The sequence below is a fragment of the Amblyraja radiata genome, chromosome 14 (assembly GCF_010909765.2).
Source record: "Amblyraja radiata isolate CabotCenter1 chromosome 14, sAmbRad1.1.pri, whole genome shotgun sequence".
NCBI classification, from domain to species: Eukaryota; Metazoa; Chordata; class Chondrichthyes; order Rajiformes; family Rajidae; genus Amblyraja; species Amblyraja radiata.
In genome coordinates, this window is record NC_045969.1 from 14,849,933 (window position 1) to 14,867,935 (window position 18,003).

An 18,003-nucleotide genomic window follows, 5' to 3' on the forward strand; every position below is an offset into this window, starting at 1 on the left:
TGATCAAATTTAAGAATCATGTTTTCACAGGAATGCACATTTTCCAAAGTAAGTAATTTTTTCCAAAGTAAGTAATTTTAAAATATTTAAATCAGAATAATAACCATCGCAATGGAACAAAAACTAACAGTTCACGGATTGAGACTGACAACTGAGTAATGCTGGAATCATGTTCATACGTTCCAGAAGCATAATTAGGCCATTCGGCCCATCACGACTACTCTGCCATTCAATCATGACTGATCTATCGTTCCCTCTCAACCCCATTCTCCTGCCTTCTCCCCATAACCACTGACACCCGTACTAATTGAGAATCTGGAATCATGAGGAGTTACCTTCTCAATATGTTTTACACTACACTGCTTGCTTGCTGCACAACTGCACTGGAATGTTTAATTCAACTTTCAATCATTGACCTGGTATTGAACCAGAATTGTACTGCATTTTAAAACAGCATCCATCTCACTAACTGCTGGTTCTGAAACTTTTTAATCTAGTTATATGAACCAGCAATAAAGCAAGGTTAATTGTGTAATCCTTTTCTTACTTCTCAGATAGATTAAAACCTATTAATATTGGATTTTAAAAGAGGTTTCACTTTCAATTTACAATATGATTTTGTTCTGATGATTTAAAAAATTCAATAAAAAATAACAAACAAACAACCAAACAAACTACAAACAGAATAGAACAGAATCACATATTCTTTTTCATATTAAATATTATGGGCGGAAGGAAAAAAAACAACAATTTTTTAAAAAGCAGCAGAGTGGTACAGTGAAGTTAGTCCCTGTTGAGATAGGAGTTTACAGTCCTAATGGCCTCTGAGAAGAAACTCCTTCTCAACCTCTCCGTTCTCACAGCATGGCAACGGAGGCGTTTGCCTGACCGTAGCAGCTGGAACAGACCGTTGCAGGGGTGGAAGGGGTCTCCCATGATCATATTGGCTCTGGAGTTGCACCTTCTGATGTATAGTTCCTGCAAGGGGCGAGTGAAGTTCCCATAGTGCGTTCAGCCGAGCAAGAGCCTTCTTGTCCTGGGCAGAACAATTCCCAAACCAGATTGTAATAATTCCGGACAAGATGCTTTCCACAGCCGCTGAGTAGAAGCACTGGAGGATCCTCGGAGACACTCTGAATTTCCTCAATTGCCTGAGGTGGTAAAGGCGCTGCCTTGCCTTACTCACAAGTGCTGCGGCGTGTGATGTCCATGTCATATCCTCAGAGATGTGGACTCCCAGGTATTTAAAAAAGCTCACCCTATCCACAGTATCCCCTCAATGGTGTGTACGTCCTCGGATGATGTGCCCTCCTAAAGTCCACGATCAGCTCCTTAGTTTTTTTGATGTCCAAGAGGAAGCTGTTGTCCTGACACCAGAGTGCCAGATCAGCCACCTCCTCCCTGTAGGCCTTCTCATCGTTGTCTGAGATCAGGCCCACCACCACAGTGTCATCAGCAAACTTGATTATTGAGTTGGAGCTGAACCTAGCCACACAGTCATGTGTGTACAGGGAGTACAATAGGAGGCTGAGGACGCAACCCTGGGGGGATCCTGTGCTCAGGGTGAGGGACTTCAATGTATTCCCTCCCATCTTGACTACCTGGGGCCTGGTGGTGAGAAAGTCCAGGGCCCAGGCACACAGGGGGGTGTTGAGCCCTAATTCCAGTAGCTTCTCAGCCAGTCTGGTGGGGACTATCGTGTTGAAGGTGGAACTATGAACAGCATCCTCACGTAGCCCCCCTTCTGGCTGTCAAGATGAGAGAGAGCAGTGTGCAAAACCTGGGAGACCGCATCGTCCGGTGATCTGTTTGGACGGTATGCGAATTGTAACGGGTCCATGTTGCGAGGGGCTGTCCCACTTGGGCGACCTAAGCTGCAAGTTTAGAAAAGTTTGCCCAGGACTCAAACTCGCAGCATGGTCGACACGAGGTCCTAGGAGGTTGTATGAGGTGGCTGGAACTCTCCTTCATGCTTGAGGGAGGTTCCCGCCTACTCGCGGCCTCAGCTAGGTTGCGGAAAAATTTTCAGCATATTGAAACATTTTCCCCTAGTAAAATTTGGTCGGCATGGGTCTTTTTCACTCGTAGTGCAGTGGAGTGGGGTAGCTATTTACTTACAGGCACTCGTGGGCAGCCGTAGGCCATCTTCTTCGCTGACCGGCCATTTTGATCAAAGATCCTATAGCAAGCAAGATAGATCACTCGATGAAAAAGACGTAGTACGGTCATGGGCAGATTATTGGGTAATTTTCGGCCCCATTTCCGTAACCGGCTTCCGTCTCCGCACCAAAGGTCCCATAACGGAGCAAAGATACTAGTGTGGGGACGGAAACCGGTTATGGAAACATCCTCGTAAAAATAAAAGTTGTTTGATGAAAATCTTCTCCTGATTTTCGGAATTATAATTTATTAACACGAACTGTTCCCCCGCAACGTTGATTACACTGCGTGTTGGGTCGGGTCGGGTCGGCTTACTGAAATGGATGAAAAAAAGGCCCACGTTCCGCTCCGTTGCGTACTCCACGTCAGCCCATTGCATTTAGATGGAGTAGTCTATCTTGTGGTAATTCCGGCCCACTGAGTCCGCACTGACCAGCAATCGCCCTGTTCACTAGCACAGTTCACAAAGAGTTCACAAGACAGTTCACATTTCTGGCGCCCACAAAGTTTCAAAGTTCTTAAGAGTGCAGTCTTGTCTTAGCCCGTTGCCTGGCGACACTGATCATCTCCTCCCCGGCCGCCATCTTGAAAACGGCTCTTTGTTTTGCGTCCGCCGCCATCACTAACTCCCTCCACCCTCTTGGTGTCGCTGGGAGCCTCTTTGCACCTTACACATTATGTCAAGTTCTGACCTCCCCACCATCAAAAAGATTTACAGGAGTCACTGCCTCAAAAAGGCAGCCAGTGTCGTTAGAGACTCACACCGTCCTGGCCACACTCTCATTTCACCCCTGCCATCGGGAAGAAGGTGCAGGAGTCTTGAAACTAACATCCAGGTTCAGGAACAGCTACTTCCCTACAGCCACCAGGCTAATAAACATTGCAACCATTAAGCTCTGAACTACATAGGATGTTATTATTATTATTATTATTATTATTTGTTTTATATATATATATATATATATAATATAGGTGTGTGTATATGTGTGAGTGTGTGTATATATGCACACACTGACCATTTTTCTTTCTTATTATATTGTTTTCAAAATACTATTTTTACATATTCTGTTGTGCTGCTGCAAGTGGGAATTTCATTGTTCTACCTGGGACATATGACAATAAAACACTCTCGACTCTTGACTCGTGAAGTTTATTGTCATGTAGACAAGTACAATGGGGCTCACGTGCAATGATTACATTTAAGATCTACAAGACAGCGAAGAGTAAAATATTGTGCAAAAATAGACATTAGTTCCAAAATACACAATTTGAAAACATCCACAGTAGTTCTAGAGGTGATCTATGGTGTTCTGTTGCTGAGGTAGGATTATGATTGTGCAGGTCGGTTCAAGAATCTGATGGGTGCAGGAAAGTAGCTTTCGTAAAACTGGCAGTGTGGGTCCTTTAGTCTTCTGTACCTCCTGCCTGATGCTCGCAGAAAGAGGAGGGGGGTGGGGGGCACGGCCTGGATGGTGGGGACCCTTGATGATAGATGCACCCTTTAGTAGGCAGCGGTTCATGTGGATAGTTTGGTTGCAGGGGTGGAGGGTGTGCCCATGATGGACTTGGCAGAGCGAGAAGCCGACACTCTGAAGCCTCCTGAATTACTTACACTATCCTCTATCGCTATCACTGAAACTGCTGACTTTCTTACCCGCCTATCATGTGTCTTCTTCCCAGTATGTTCCTCGCCTACATGCCCTTCATGTCTTCCCACATCTCTCTCTCTCTCTCGCTCGTTTCTACCCATGACAACATCTTTCCAGTCTGCCCTTTACGCTCAGAAGTAACCTTAGAACCAAGTAGCTGCAGCTAAACACTCCTCACTTTAAAATGCCAATCGTTCTGCTGCTCCTGCTAATGACAGGAAATGTGTCATACGACGTTTCCTGGTCTGTAGATGGGTTATTGAATGTGTGTGTGTGTGTGCCCGTATTAAGGTGGAAGCAGTCAGTGAGAGGAAATCTTGAAAATGACGGGTGTAAGCAGAATAACTATTTTTCTCAGTTTTCTGCCCTATCTGGTGTGAAAATCTGGGTTAGTAGCACAGCCTTTCTTTCACGTTTAGTACACCAACAATGTTTTGCATTTTATCATGTGGAACTATCTTAAACACCTTCGCAGAACCTTAGTGAGAAATAGTGGATCCCAAGCCAAAGAAGATTAGATAACAGAGAAGAGTGCTGAGGAGGGTTTAAAAAGTGAAGAGGAAGCTGGTGTGGTGGAGGCTTTTTTGAGAGCGAATTATCAAATGCGGTGGCTGGATGTCAGTGGCAAGGCAAACTGATGTCTGAGGAAAATCAGAAGAGATCAGTATAGCAGGTGTAAGGTCATGCTGCAGTTATATAAGACGTTGGTGAGGCTATATTTAGAGTATTGTGTTCAGTTTTGGTCACCTTGTTATAGGAAAGATGTTGTCAAGCTGGAAAGGGTACAGAGAAGCTTTGTAGAGGGCCTGAGCTTTTGAGAGACATTGAGCAGGCTTGGACTTGGAGCCCAGTAGGATAAAGGATGATCTTATAAAGGGGTATAAGATAATGAGAAGAATAGATAGGGTAAATGAACAGTCTATACCCAGAGTAAGGGAATCAAGAACCGGAGGACATAGGTTTAAGGTGAGGGGTAAAGATTTAATAGGAACCTGAAAGGTAACTTTTTAACACAAAGGGTGGTGGGTGCATGGAACGAGCTGTCGGAGGAGGTAGTTGTGGCAGGTGCTATCGCAACTTTTAAGAAGCATAGGTACATGGATAGGACAAGTTATAGAAGTATATAAACAAACATAGGGAGGTGGGCCTGGAGTAGATGGGGCATGTTGGTCGGCATGGGCAAGTTGGGCCGAAGGGCCTATTTCTGCCCTATATGACTATGAATTTATGACTTGAGAGGGGAGGCTATGGTTGGAATTAAACATGGGATTGGGATTGTGAAAACTAAGATACATGGTAACTGGTATGAACTTGAGAAACCAAAACAGGTGCTCCTCAGAAGCTGCAGAAAATAACTGCAAGGCTCATTTATGTGAGGGTTTCCTCTCACGGGCAGTTTGATCGATGGTCCATCAGATTGGAAGCCTTCTTCAATAGATCATGGGTGCAGATAGGGGGTAATGAAACATTATGGAGGGTGATTGGGGAATTCTGGCTGCTGTGGTTGGTGTGTTTAACTTACTTAATACAGTTGTTTGACGCGATAGCAGGATAGAGGTAAATTCAATTGATGTTTATATAGATATTTGAAAGGTGTTTGAAAAAGAACCCGACAATAGGCGTCATTAAAACTGAAACCAAAAGGTGGAGCAGCAACATGCATAGAAAGTTGACGAGCAACAGGATGTTGCATTAAACAGGAGACACAGGAACTCCACAGGCGGCACGGTGACCAGGCGGTAGAGATGCTGCCTTACATCGCTACAGACCCGGGTTTAATCTTGACCTCGGGTGCTATCTGTGTGGAGTTTGTACATTCTTCCTGTGACTGCATAGGTATTCTCTGGGTGTCCCGGTTTTCTCCCACACTGCAAAGACGTACAGGTTTGTCGGTTAATTGGCTTTTATAAATTATAAATTGTCCCTAGTGTGTCGGATAGTGCTGGCGTAGGGGGTGATCGGTGGTCACCGCGGACCAAGTGGGTCAAAGGGCCTGTTTCCACGCTGCATCTCCAAAGAGTAAAATCTAAAATCATGGATGGTGGCACTCTTCTGAAACAGCTTAGGCACATCACATCACCTCCCAAAAATATTGAGATTTCCTCTAACCTTCTGACATTATTATGTTAGCAAACGGCCATTTCAGGAGTTGATTTGACTATCTCAATTTTTTGACTAAAATGTGGAAATGTGTAGGCGAACCGAAAGCCTTATTTGGGCATAGCTTCCCATGTTCCAATTTTAGTTTGGTACGGTGGTTGGAAATTGTGAGGCGGGTGGATATAATTAGTTCTTACCATATTATTTTATGGCCAGTTTATGCTTATCTGGTTTGTATACTCAGAGTAGGACTAACTGCCAACCATGAATGATTTGCACAACGCTATTATGTAGGTTTGATGAATCAAATGCTTTGTCTATTTGTTACTGAATCAGCAAGTTAACAATGGAGAATCGTGCAATTATCAAAAAGCCAAATGGTTATTGTTCCGCTTACTTACCTTTTACCAGGCATGGTTTTGGTATTGATAGCAACATCTTGAAGGCTTATTATCGTTGCAATGATGAAAGCTATATTTAAGAGGGAGTTAGATGTGGCCCTTGTGGCTAAAGGGATCAGGGGGTATGGAGAGAAGGCAGGGATGGGATACTGAGTTGGATGATCAGCCATGATCATATTGAATGGCTCGAAGGGCCGAATGGCCGACTCCTGCACCTATTTTCTATGTTTCTATGTTTCTATGAAATGATGAAAATAACATCTTGTGAATTAATATACCAATTACTATTTTAGTTGGGGTTTTGGGAAAAATTAACAGTGTCCAGGAAATGATCTGAAGCCCATTAAGTTGAGATGCCATTTGTTTTGCCCCCAGCTGCCCTTCTGAGTACCTTTAAAGTAGCAGTTATTATTTTGAAATGAAAAAAAGTATAAAAATATCTTTTACAAAAAATGCATTCACCATTTCTTAAAATTCGGTAATTGAATGCTGACTAACCTTTAATGATATAATGAGCTATTGTTTAGTTTAGAGAGAGACATAACATGGAAACGGGGCCTTCGGCCCATCGAGTCCATGCCAACCATCATACCAGTTCTACGTTATCCCGCTTTCGCATCCACTCCGCACATGCTCGGGGGAATTTACAGAGACCAATTAACCTATAAGCCTGCATGTCTTTGGGATGTGGGAGGAAACCGGAGCACCCGGCGAAAACGCACATAGTCACAGGGAGAATGTGCAAACTCTACATAGACAGCACCCGAGGTCAGGATCGAACCCGGGTCTCTAGCTCCACCACTGTACTATTGGAAGGCTACTGGAAACACCTTTCTTTTTCTTCCAATGGTTTACGACCGAAAACAATCAGAAGAAAGAGAAAGATGTAAAATTATATTGCGACCATACAATATCTAAGTTCTTTGCAATTAATAAAGTGCTTCTGGAAGGCTAGTTCACGACTGGAATCAGCATGCACCCAGTAATTTCCCACAGGTAGCAAGCAATGTGATTACTTATTTTGTTATTGCAGACAGAAAGACTAATATTAGTCAGGGCACCAAATATAAATTCCCTGTTCTTCTAAATAGTGCCGTGGGATCTATAATGTCCACAAAGGATACATAAAGGCTGAAATTCCTGTGCCCTGGGAATGCTGGCAGGCTATCCAGGAATGACAATATTTGTTTGAACTTGGCTCAAGGTGCAGTCTTCTGTGGGAATCTCTGCTGCAAGCGAGACTGTGTGATAAAATGCAGCTCCAGGCACCATGTTACGGGAAAGATTGTGTCAAGCTGGAAAGGGAGCGGAGAAGATTTACGAGGATGTTGCCAGGTCTCGAGGTAGAGCTATAGGGTGAGGTTGAACAGGCTGGGACTCTATTCCTTGGAGCGCAGGAGCATGAGGGGTGATTTATAGAGGTGTATAAAATCATGAGAGGAATAGATCGCGTGGACGCACAGAGTGTCTTGCACAGAGTAGGGGAATCGAGAACAAGAGGACATACTGTACGTTTAGGTGAAGGGAGAAAGCTTTAATAGGAATCTGAAGGGTTACTTTTTCACAGAAGGGGTGGTGGGGTGTATGGAACGAGCTGCCAGTGGAGGTTGGTGAGGCAGGGATTATTGCAAAGTTTAAGAAACAATTAGACAGGTGCATGGATATGACAGGTTTAAAGGGATATGAGGCAAACACAGGCAGGTGTGGCTAGTGTAGATGGGACATGTTAAAACATGCGCCCACCCACCTCCTTTAAACTTTGCCCCTCTCACCTTAAAGCTATGCTCCCTAGTCTTTAAAATATCCAGCCTGGGATAAAGGGTCTGACTATCTACCCTATCTATGCTTTCTAGAAAAAAAAATCTTCTACTAGTCTCCTCTTAATCTCTGACGTTCTGGAGGAAACAGTCTAAGCTTCTTCAACCTCTCCTTGTAGCTAATACCAACTAATCCAGGCAGCATTCTGGCAAATGTCTTCTGACCCTCTCCAAAGTCTCCACATCTTTCCTGCAATATGGTAAACACAATTGCACACAACTGCCCCATCCTAAGGACTCATTCCCTACTCCAGTGTGTACTTTGTAAAAAGTTCATGGCAGTTAATTAGGTCATATGGTCATAAGGAACAGGAGTAGAATTAGGCCATTCGGCCCATCAAGTCTACTCTATTTCTTCTAAACTCCAGTGAGTACAGGCCCAGTGCCGACAAACGCTCAGCATAGGTCAATCTACTCATTCCTGGGATCATTCTTGTAAACCTCCTCTGGTCCTTCTCCAGAGCCAGCACATCCTTCAGATATGGTGCCCAAAATTGCTCACAATATTCCAAATGTGGTCTTGTCAGCGTCTTATAGAGCCTCAACAAGACATCCCTGATTCTGCCAGCACAGATTAAATCAGCAATCTCATCAAAGCAAACAAAACAGGAGGTGCAATGGGAACGCTACTGACTGTAGGTGCTCATCCAAATTGCACATCATCCTATCTAGGAAATAGATTGTTTGTCCTTCGCCATCATTTGAGCTGAATTGTGAAACTCCCTAACTAGCAGACTGTTGGGGAACATCCGCCTGAAGGAATGGAATGATTCAAGAACTTTCTTAAGGGCGATTAGGGATGTGCTATAAATGCTGGCCATGCCAACAATGCAAAAATCCTAAAAAGAAAAAGTATAAATAAAATAGTTCTGCCTGCTGTTCAGTGTCGACAATTGTGCTGCAAAGTGCTTGAGTATCTCTTTGGAATTGGCATGTACAAATGTTAACTTGGCAGGTCAGGTCAGCTCATTAACAGTGTGCATAAGCCAGCAGCTCGTTGGTGTTTTCAGTACAACATTTTCTAGTGCTATAAACATTGGAGTGGAAGAGCTTAGCATGAGTGGAGGAAGAGAAAATTTTATGAATTCTGAGGAAGCGATGGGTTTTTCCCCGAATGCTGACGGACATTATTTGTATGTCAACAATTTTTCTTAATGATGTTGGAACAAGAGACCTGCACTGCTCAAAGACTTGAGCATTAACGGTTAGAACACAATGTTAATCAAAGAAGCGATGCCCTATTCTATATAGAGGGGCATGCAGGATAAAACGGTGGAAACATGATTAATCCAACAAAAACCTGAAAATGGAGAAAGAAAATCCCATATAGAGGGAAACGCAAATCAAATAATCTTTCAGGTGAATCCCTGTCACTTCTCTCAGCTGGGCATTTTGCATAACCCGTCACCCGCATCACAAATTGCCTTTTATAATGTTTTTCTTCGCAGTCCAGATGAAGGGTCGCTGATATGAAACATTGACTCCGTTTCTCTTTGCACGGCAGCTGCTGGATTTGCTGAGTTTTTCTATCATTTTAGTATCTGCAGTTCTTAAAAAATATTTATTTCCACATTTCTCTAACATGTACTGAGGGACTGTAATAAAATCTCATTTCTAGGGTAAGCAAAAGTACGCTGTCTCTTTATATTTTTCATGAATGGGTGTGACCCAATATTTCTATTGACATCTCTGTTTTGTGTCTTGTCTTTTATTCAGTACTTACTTTGTTTCACCAATTTCAAACATTTTGCCCCCAATGTAAGAATAAGGTGGCAATGAAAAGTCATTACTTGACCTCATCGGGCACTTCCACGGGGATCAGCTACAGTTGTAGTTGTTGAGAGATGGGTTTTCCCCCCAACGCAGATGGAAATGATTTGCGTGAGGAGTCACCTTGAGTGGGTGTAAGTGTACTTGCCCCATCACATTTCCTTCCATCGTTAATGGGAATGCATTTACAATACATTTCGATCCTCTCTGACAGCAAAATAAAGCCTGATTGCTTTAGATCATTGATATAGAGAGACATATAGTTATACCGTGTGGAAATAGGCCCTACGGCCCAACTTGCCGATACCGACCCTCATGCCCCATCCACACGAGTCTCACCTGCCTGCGTTTGGTCCATATCCCTCTATACCAATCATATCCATGTACCTGCCTAAATGTTTCTTAAGCATTGTGATAGTAGACGTTAGTAAAGCACAGAAACAGGCCCTTCAGCTCAACTCACCCACATACCCCATACACCAACATTCCCCATACACACTAGTCCCACCTGCCCGGGTTTGGCCCATATCTATCTAAACCTCTTCTACACATGCACCTGCCTAAATGTTTCTTAAAAATTGTGATAGAACCTGCTAAATGTCATGATAGTACCTGCTAAATGTTGTGATGGTAACTGCAATGACTATGACTGATCATTGTTATTTTGTAAAATGGCATGATATTGAAAGGGAACAAGTGCAATTCAGAATTAACTGCTGCAGGGGGTTTGAATTCATTGGACAGCAGGTGGACTGACATTTCCTAATTATTATTTCTTCTCTATTTTTGTTGTGCACTTTATGGTTAACAGACACTCTAAAATCATTGAGACCATTTTCCAACTGCAATTGATTTTCTCTCTCAATGGATGATGATGATTATTTATTGCCACTTCGACATGTGCCTAGGCACAGTAGAAATATTTGTTTTGCATACAATCCAGTAAAAATCATATATAATCATATTATTTCACCAATACTAATAATTAGGTCATGCATTTTCTACACTCTTTGACATGTCTTATGATGTTGAGAGATGACACTAAAGGAAAAATGTCTTTCTTTACGATTTTACTTGATTGCTGTGATGATTAACATTCAATTCCACCTTTCTTTGTTTCTTTCCCTTACCACTGAAATTGTTGGTTACATTTATTAAAACACAAAGTGCTTGTGCTACAACACCAGGATAAGCGCTCAACCAGGAAACCCAAGCTCAAAGCCAAAGTAGCATCTAAACTGCTTATACACACTTATGCTAAGGACAATAACCAACTCCGTATGCAATAATAAGCTACCTGCATGTCAACAAGCACATGAAAACTGATTGTATAGATGCAAGTATATCACTGGGGTCATCATAATAACACTGAGATGTCAGGATAAAAATTCCCTTGCGTTTCTCTGAAATGCAGGATGTTTTTCTTACAGTATTGGTTTAATATTTCAGATGGCACGTTTGATGGTGCTAACTACAGTATTGTGTTGGGGTGTCATTTCAAATTGTAGTCTGCTAAAATTCCTAAAGTGGAACTGGAAACTATTGGCTTCTTACTCAGAGGCAAAGATAGATCCATAGAAAATAGGTAGGCCATTCAGCCCTTCGAGCCAGCACCACCATTCAATATAATCATAGCTGATCATCCAAAATCAATATCCCGTACCTGCTTTCTCCCAATATCCCTTGATTCCGTCAGCCCTAAGATGTGCCTAACGAAACACAGTTCATCATAATAAAGCAACTAAAAGTGCTGAGGTAAGGTGATAAATTACCCTTGTGAATACACTTTTCATATTTCTTGTTAAAAATTGAAATTCTTTTGATATCATTCCTATGCCTAAAATGTATGGCAAATCATTTGGGATACATTGATTCTGGTGGTATTCAAAAACAACAAAATCTAAAGTTAAAATTGGCTTGGAACAGTTGCCTGGTAATTAATCCACATATGAGTAAATTAATCCACATATGAGGTTGGGTGGTTATTATCATTTCTAACACAAATATTTCTAACACAAATCTAGATGCTTGTGAATTTTTTTGCCAAAGCACCAGTACTGTTTTTCTGACCACAAACGCAAAGTTATAAAGTTAACATGTAACTTAGTAATAATAGAGGGAGCTTCAAAAATGCTATAATTTTCCATAGCAAGTCATTCCAGTCACATATGGGTCTATTTTTAATCCTCACATGATCTATATATTTCTAACAGACACTGATAAAAATAATTATCTTTACTGAACAAAATATCTGCTGTTGGTCTCTTAATGATTTGTATACAAATGGAAAATGCTTAATCTTCACCTTCAACATTCGGGTGATCAGAATCTGCTGAGAAAACATCTTAATGAATGGTACTGTATATATTTAAACCATTAGTATCTAGTTCCTTCACAGCTTTGTAGGTTCAACACTTTCTTCCTATATCCAGTATCATTCAGTTTAGTTTATTATTGTCATGTGGACTGGGGGACAGTGAAAAGCTCTTTTGGTGCCTGCTATCCAGTCCATGAAAAGGCAAGACATGATTGCAATCAGGGCATCCATAGTGTGCAGATACAGGTTAAAGGGAATAATATTTAGTGCAAGTCCAGCAAAGTCCAATTAAAGATAGTTAGGGATAGTTCAAAATATTTGTAGCTCTGTCCTTTCCTTTCCTCGGTCCTGTCCTTTCATCGGTTTAGCTAATGTGCTGTTTGACATCAGTAACAGCAAATAAATAATACATTTGTCAGGAATTGGGATAAGAGCAAATCAGTGGGATTCATTGGAAACCTCTTTCAAGTGTCATCACTGACATTGTCAATGTTCTGAATTTGTCTGCAGTTCATGGGGGCCTAGTTATCTCCTCTATTGCACAAACAGAGTTTCTTAATGCCAGTATTTGTGACAGTACAGTGATGGCATTAACATCACTGAATCCTCCACCATCACTATTCTGGAGGTTCCCATTGACTAGACACTGAACTGAAGTACCATCTCTGCAAAGTGGCTATGAAAGTAGGTCAGAGGCTAGGAATCCCATGGTAACTCGTCCCTGAATCTTCCCTAAAGTCTGTCCACCATCGACAAGGCTCAAGTAAGGAATGTGATGAAAAACCCTCCATTTATCAGTATCAGTGTAGCTTCATCAACACTCAACTCTATATATGGAATTAGTAAATCTTATCTGAATTGCTTTCAATGAGACGTTCTTCCTTATTTAAGAAATGACCTTATTGCATTGAAAGCCATTCAGATAAGCTTTACTAATTTCAAATGTAGAGTTGAGTGAAACATATAAGATTGTTAAGGGTTTGGACATGCTCGAGGCAGGAAACATGTTCCCAATGTTGGGGGAGTCCAGAACCAGGGGCCACAGTTTAAGAATAAGGTGTAAGCCATTTAGAACGGAGACGAGGAAACACGTTTTCTCACATAGAATGGTGAGTCTGTGGAATTCTCTGCCTCAGAGGGTGGTGGAGGCAGGTTCTCTGGATGCTTTCAAGAGAGAGCTAGATAGGGCTCTTAAAAATAGCGGAGTCAGGGGATATGGGGAGAAGGCAGGAACGGGGTACTGATTGGGGATGATCAGCCATGATCACATTGAATGGCGGTGCTGGCTCGAAGGGCCGAATGGCCTACTCCTGCACCTATTGTCTATTGTCTATTGTCTATTGAGTGTTGATGAACTCAGGAGCACCAACGCTCCATATAACCGAACCAGTAATCTCCCTACTTTTGCATTGAATTCTCTTTCCAATATTTAATATTGTAATTTTGGAAGTAGGCCAGTATGTTTACAGCAAGCTTGCACAGACAGCAATAAGATAGTTGTGTAGGAAGGAACTGCAGATGCTGGTTTACATCAAAGATAGACACATTTTGAGTCTATCTTTGGTGTAAACTAGCATCTGCAGTTCCTTCCTACACAACTATCCTAGCAGTAAGATAGTTGTTCGGTGTTATTATTTGAAGAATAAAATGTTGTTACGGTCAATTAAAATGCAGAGAATAATTCCATTTGATGCCTCAATCTAAATGATAGCACTACATCCTTTGGGATTGTGGTAAAATGTTAGCCCGGGTAAGTGCTCAGCTATATGATGTGCATCCTGAAACCACAGCCACTGATTGGAAGCAATAATGTTAAATTCAGTCTTTGAACCCAACTGTTCCTTCAAGCACCTCTGGCATCGACCAGCTCTCTTTAACATCATCGGCCCTTGACCCTGGTTGTCTGCCTGGTATTGATAGACTGTTGGCAGTACTTTGTCTATCTACACCTTTTAAACCAAATATTTTAAAATGGCCTAAATCGGGAAGAGACAGCCGGAGAAGAGGAAATGCACTTTGGATTAGATTCAGTCTAAACACAAACTGATGAAAACGAGTTCAATTAATGAATGTTCTCTACATTGCGATTGCATATATCAGCCTGTCCCATCAAAAACGGTCCAAGATCACTTGTGGATCTAAGTAATGCATCACATTGGACAGGTTTAACTAATGATTTGTGTACGATGAAAGATGGCGGCAGCAATATGGCGACTCTTGCATACTGCCTCAGTGTAATCTACTATTCGTACACTCTTGTGCTTACGTCTGATTGCGTTTGCGTATAGTAAGATTTTACTGAAGTGTAAACAAAAAAAGAATTTCACTGTACCTAGGTACATGTGACAATAAAGTACCATTGAACCATTGGACTTATCATTCAGGTAAGATGATTTGTGTGAGTTAGATGCACACATGAACAATATGAACATTGCTGGGAATGTCACACAAAGGTTGTACCAAGTGTTGCACGATAGTGTTACATGAGGCGTACCTTTTTCACAAAAAGGGTAATGGGTGTATGGAACGAGCTGCCAGAGGAGATAGTTGCGGCAGGTACTATCGCAACGTTGAAGATACATTTAGACAGGTGCATGGATAGGACGGGTTTAGAGGAATAAGGGCCAAATGCAGGCAGGTGGGACAAGTGTAGATGGGACATGTTAGGCGGTGTGGATAAGTTGGGCCAAGGGGCCTGTTTCCACGCTGTATGACTCTATGACTCTAAGACTGGTAATGCATTTGAGCCACACTATAGTTGTCTGTTTTGTGAACCTGGATTTCAGCTTGAATGCAGAAGTGAAACTGAGAGGCTGGAAATGGAGACATAGTAAAATAAGAAAAGCATTCTACCAAAGGTTTGTACACATGCCCCCAAAACTTGCATGATGTGTTATTCTGAAGTATATTCAGAGAACCTTCAAGTTGAAGCAACTCTGTAACACGAATAATCGTGGACAGAGTGATGCTTGCCACAACTACTCAAGAAAGATCACTCAACTTTTTCTGGCAATAGCAGCAACTCCCTGGAGTTCATCACTCCTGGCATTCCCATAACCTTAAAACTTTTCCCTGTGCCAGCAGAGTTGGAAGGCTTCCTAACCACGGGAGGAAGTGGATGTTCTTATGTTTATCTCCTGTCAGCTCGGCGCCATCTGAGAACTTTGTTCTTTTCTTGATGCTTCCTTGAATCAGAAGTTTACCTTCCAATGAGTGTTTTCCTGATGTCTATATGATGAATGCATATCTTTGTTAAAAACTAAGGCTCTTTCTTAAGAATGCAAATGTGTTTAACACACGGTATTTATCTGTCGGTGGTGTTTGCAGCCCCCATTCCCATTCACAAGTGAAAAGTGGTTGTTCGTGTGAATAATTCTAATACCATTTTAACTGGCTTCCTCATACATTTTCCTCCTTGATCCTTTGATGATAACTTTCTCAGAATTTGCTTGGTTAGCTACAAATGCTTTCACAATCCAAATCTCCAGTCCTCTTTGCGGTAAAGAGCACAATTTGTGTAATGTTTATCATTGAATGTATATAGTTGAAAGTTGATCTCCTTCAAGCCAACAGTGGCCATGGTGTATTTGTGGGCTTAACCTATGTCACTGTTTCAATCCTTGGCATTTTGCCATTGTGTTGCCCTCAAAAAGAGTTGTGTTGGCAGACGAGTGTACTCAGAGAGCTTGAAAAAATAAACACACTCCCTGAAGGAGAAAACTTGGCATCCATCTTTCTGCACATTCAGATATACTATACTGGTGATAGGAAAATTGTTCCTGTATTTAGCTTGGTCTCAAAAGAAAACCATTTTCAAAAAAAAAGTAGAAAGAAGAAAAGCTTAACATCTATTTACTTTAAAAATTATAATGGAAAAATTAGCCACGACAATACACTTCATTGCAGCATTTGACTCTTAAACCTAGACATGAGTGTAATTTTGCACTTTTTTGTTGTTGCAAACATTGATGATGAAAATAAACAGAGGACTAACCTGACTAATGTCATTGGAGTCCCTGCATAGAGTTTAAACCTGATGAATTAGGAGAAATATGATAATAAGATAAATAAGGAATCACAAAATATCTGCAGATGTTGGAAACTGGAGCTAAAATGGAGAGAAACTTGGGGAACTCAGTGGGTCAAAGTCAGTCAGATGAAGGTTTAGACTTTTAGACTGTAGTGATACAGCGTAGAAACAGGCCCTTCGGCCCAAATTGTCTGCGCCTCAAAGTGTCTGCACCTACCATCATTCACCCCATACACCAGCACTATCCTACACACTAGGCACAATGTGCAATTTCGTGTGCGGACGGGACGTCGAAGGACGAGAAGCCGAAGCGAAGAAGTGGAAGCCAAGATACCGAACGGAAACGACGCCAGAAAGCCAAATAACCGAATGGACACTATGCCGAAAAGCCAAATAACTGAGCGGAGACGATGCCTAAAAGCCAAATAACCGAAAGGGCACGGCGCCTAAAAGCCAAATAACCGAAAGGGCATGACGCTGAAAGGATACAAACCCGAACGGACGCCATGCCGAAAGGACAATACGCAGAACGGACATGACGTCGAAAAGCCACCGAACGGACATGTTGTCTCTGGGGAAGGGATTGTCCGAATGTTCCAGACCGCCGCGTCCATCACATCACTGGCCGGGGGAGACGGGTGGGTGGGGGGGGGGGGGGGGGGGGAGACGGGAGGGTGGTGGGGATTTTTAATTTTCCTTCGCCGCTTTTGGACTTTCCTGAATATAAAATAAAACCACGTGTGATTGGAACTTTCGGTTGATTTAACAAAATGATAATTCAAATTGGTTCCATAGATATTTACACAAAATGTTAATCCAACTTGGTTCCATAGATATTTACAGCAATAGTAATACTGTAACAACTATATTTTGGCCAGCACAATACATACACTACTGTGCATCTTCAAAATTGTGCAAAGGTGGAAATTTGATTTAGAGTCTGGAAAATCTACCGAAACAGTGGCTGAATATTTAGGCAAATTGAGGAATTTACCCCACATTTAATTATAGCAATGCACTCTCTGAGAAACTAAGGAATAGATTAGTGTTCATCATCAATGGCTGGATACTAAGCAGCTTTTATCGGAGGTGGCACAGAAAATTTCCCAAACAGTGGAATCAATATTAAAAACATGCAAAACCTGCAAGTGGGACCTGCTGTTTCTTATAACAACATGCCACTTGGGACAAGTGGCAAAACATATTGCTCTGAAACAAAATTAAACACTATTTTAAAAAGGTAAATAGAGGCTGTTAGCACAGAGGAGGAAGCATATGCCGTCTAAACGCTGTTTCATCAAAATTAAAATTGTCACGTATGCGGTTTATAAAGCCACATCACCAGAGTTTGTGGAAATAAACATAAAGTAACAGAATGAAAGTAAGAAATTTAAAAGAAGATGCTTAAAGTTTCTGATGTTCCCACCGTTCTCACCACATAATGGAAACAAGTGAAATATAGAGGTCTCGATCATGTGTGAGAAAGAATAAGTTGCAGGGTGCTTAGAATATTTATGAGGATTTTGCCTGGACTGAGAGAGCCTGAACTATGGGGAGGGGTTGAGCAGGCTAGGACTCTATTCCTTGGAACACATGAGGATAAGGGGTGATCTTATAGAGGTGTATAAAATCATGAGATAAATAGTTTGGGTAAATGTGCAGAGTCTCTTGCCCAAAGTAGGGGAATCAAGAACCAGAGGACATAGGTTTAAGGTGAGGGGGGAAAGATTTAATAAAGATCTGAGGGGGTAAGAGTGGT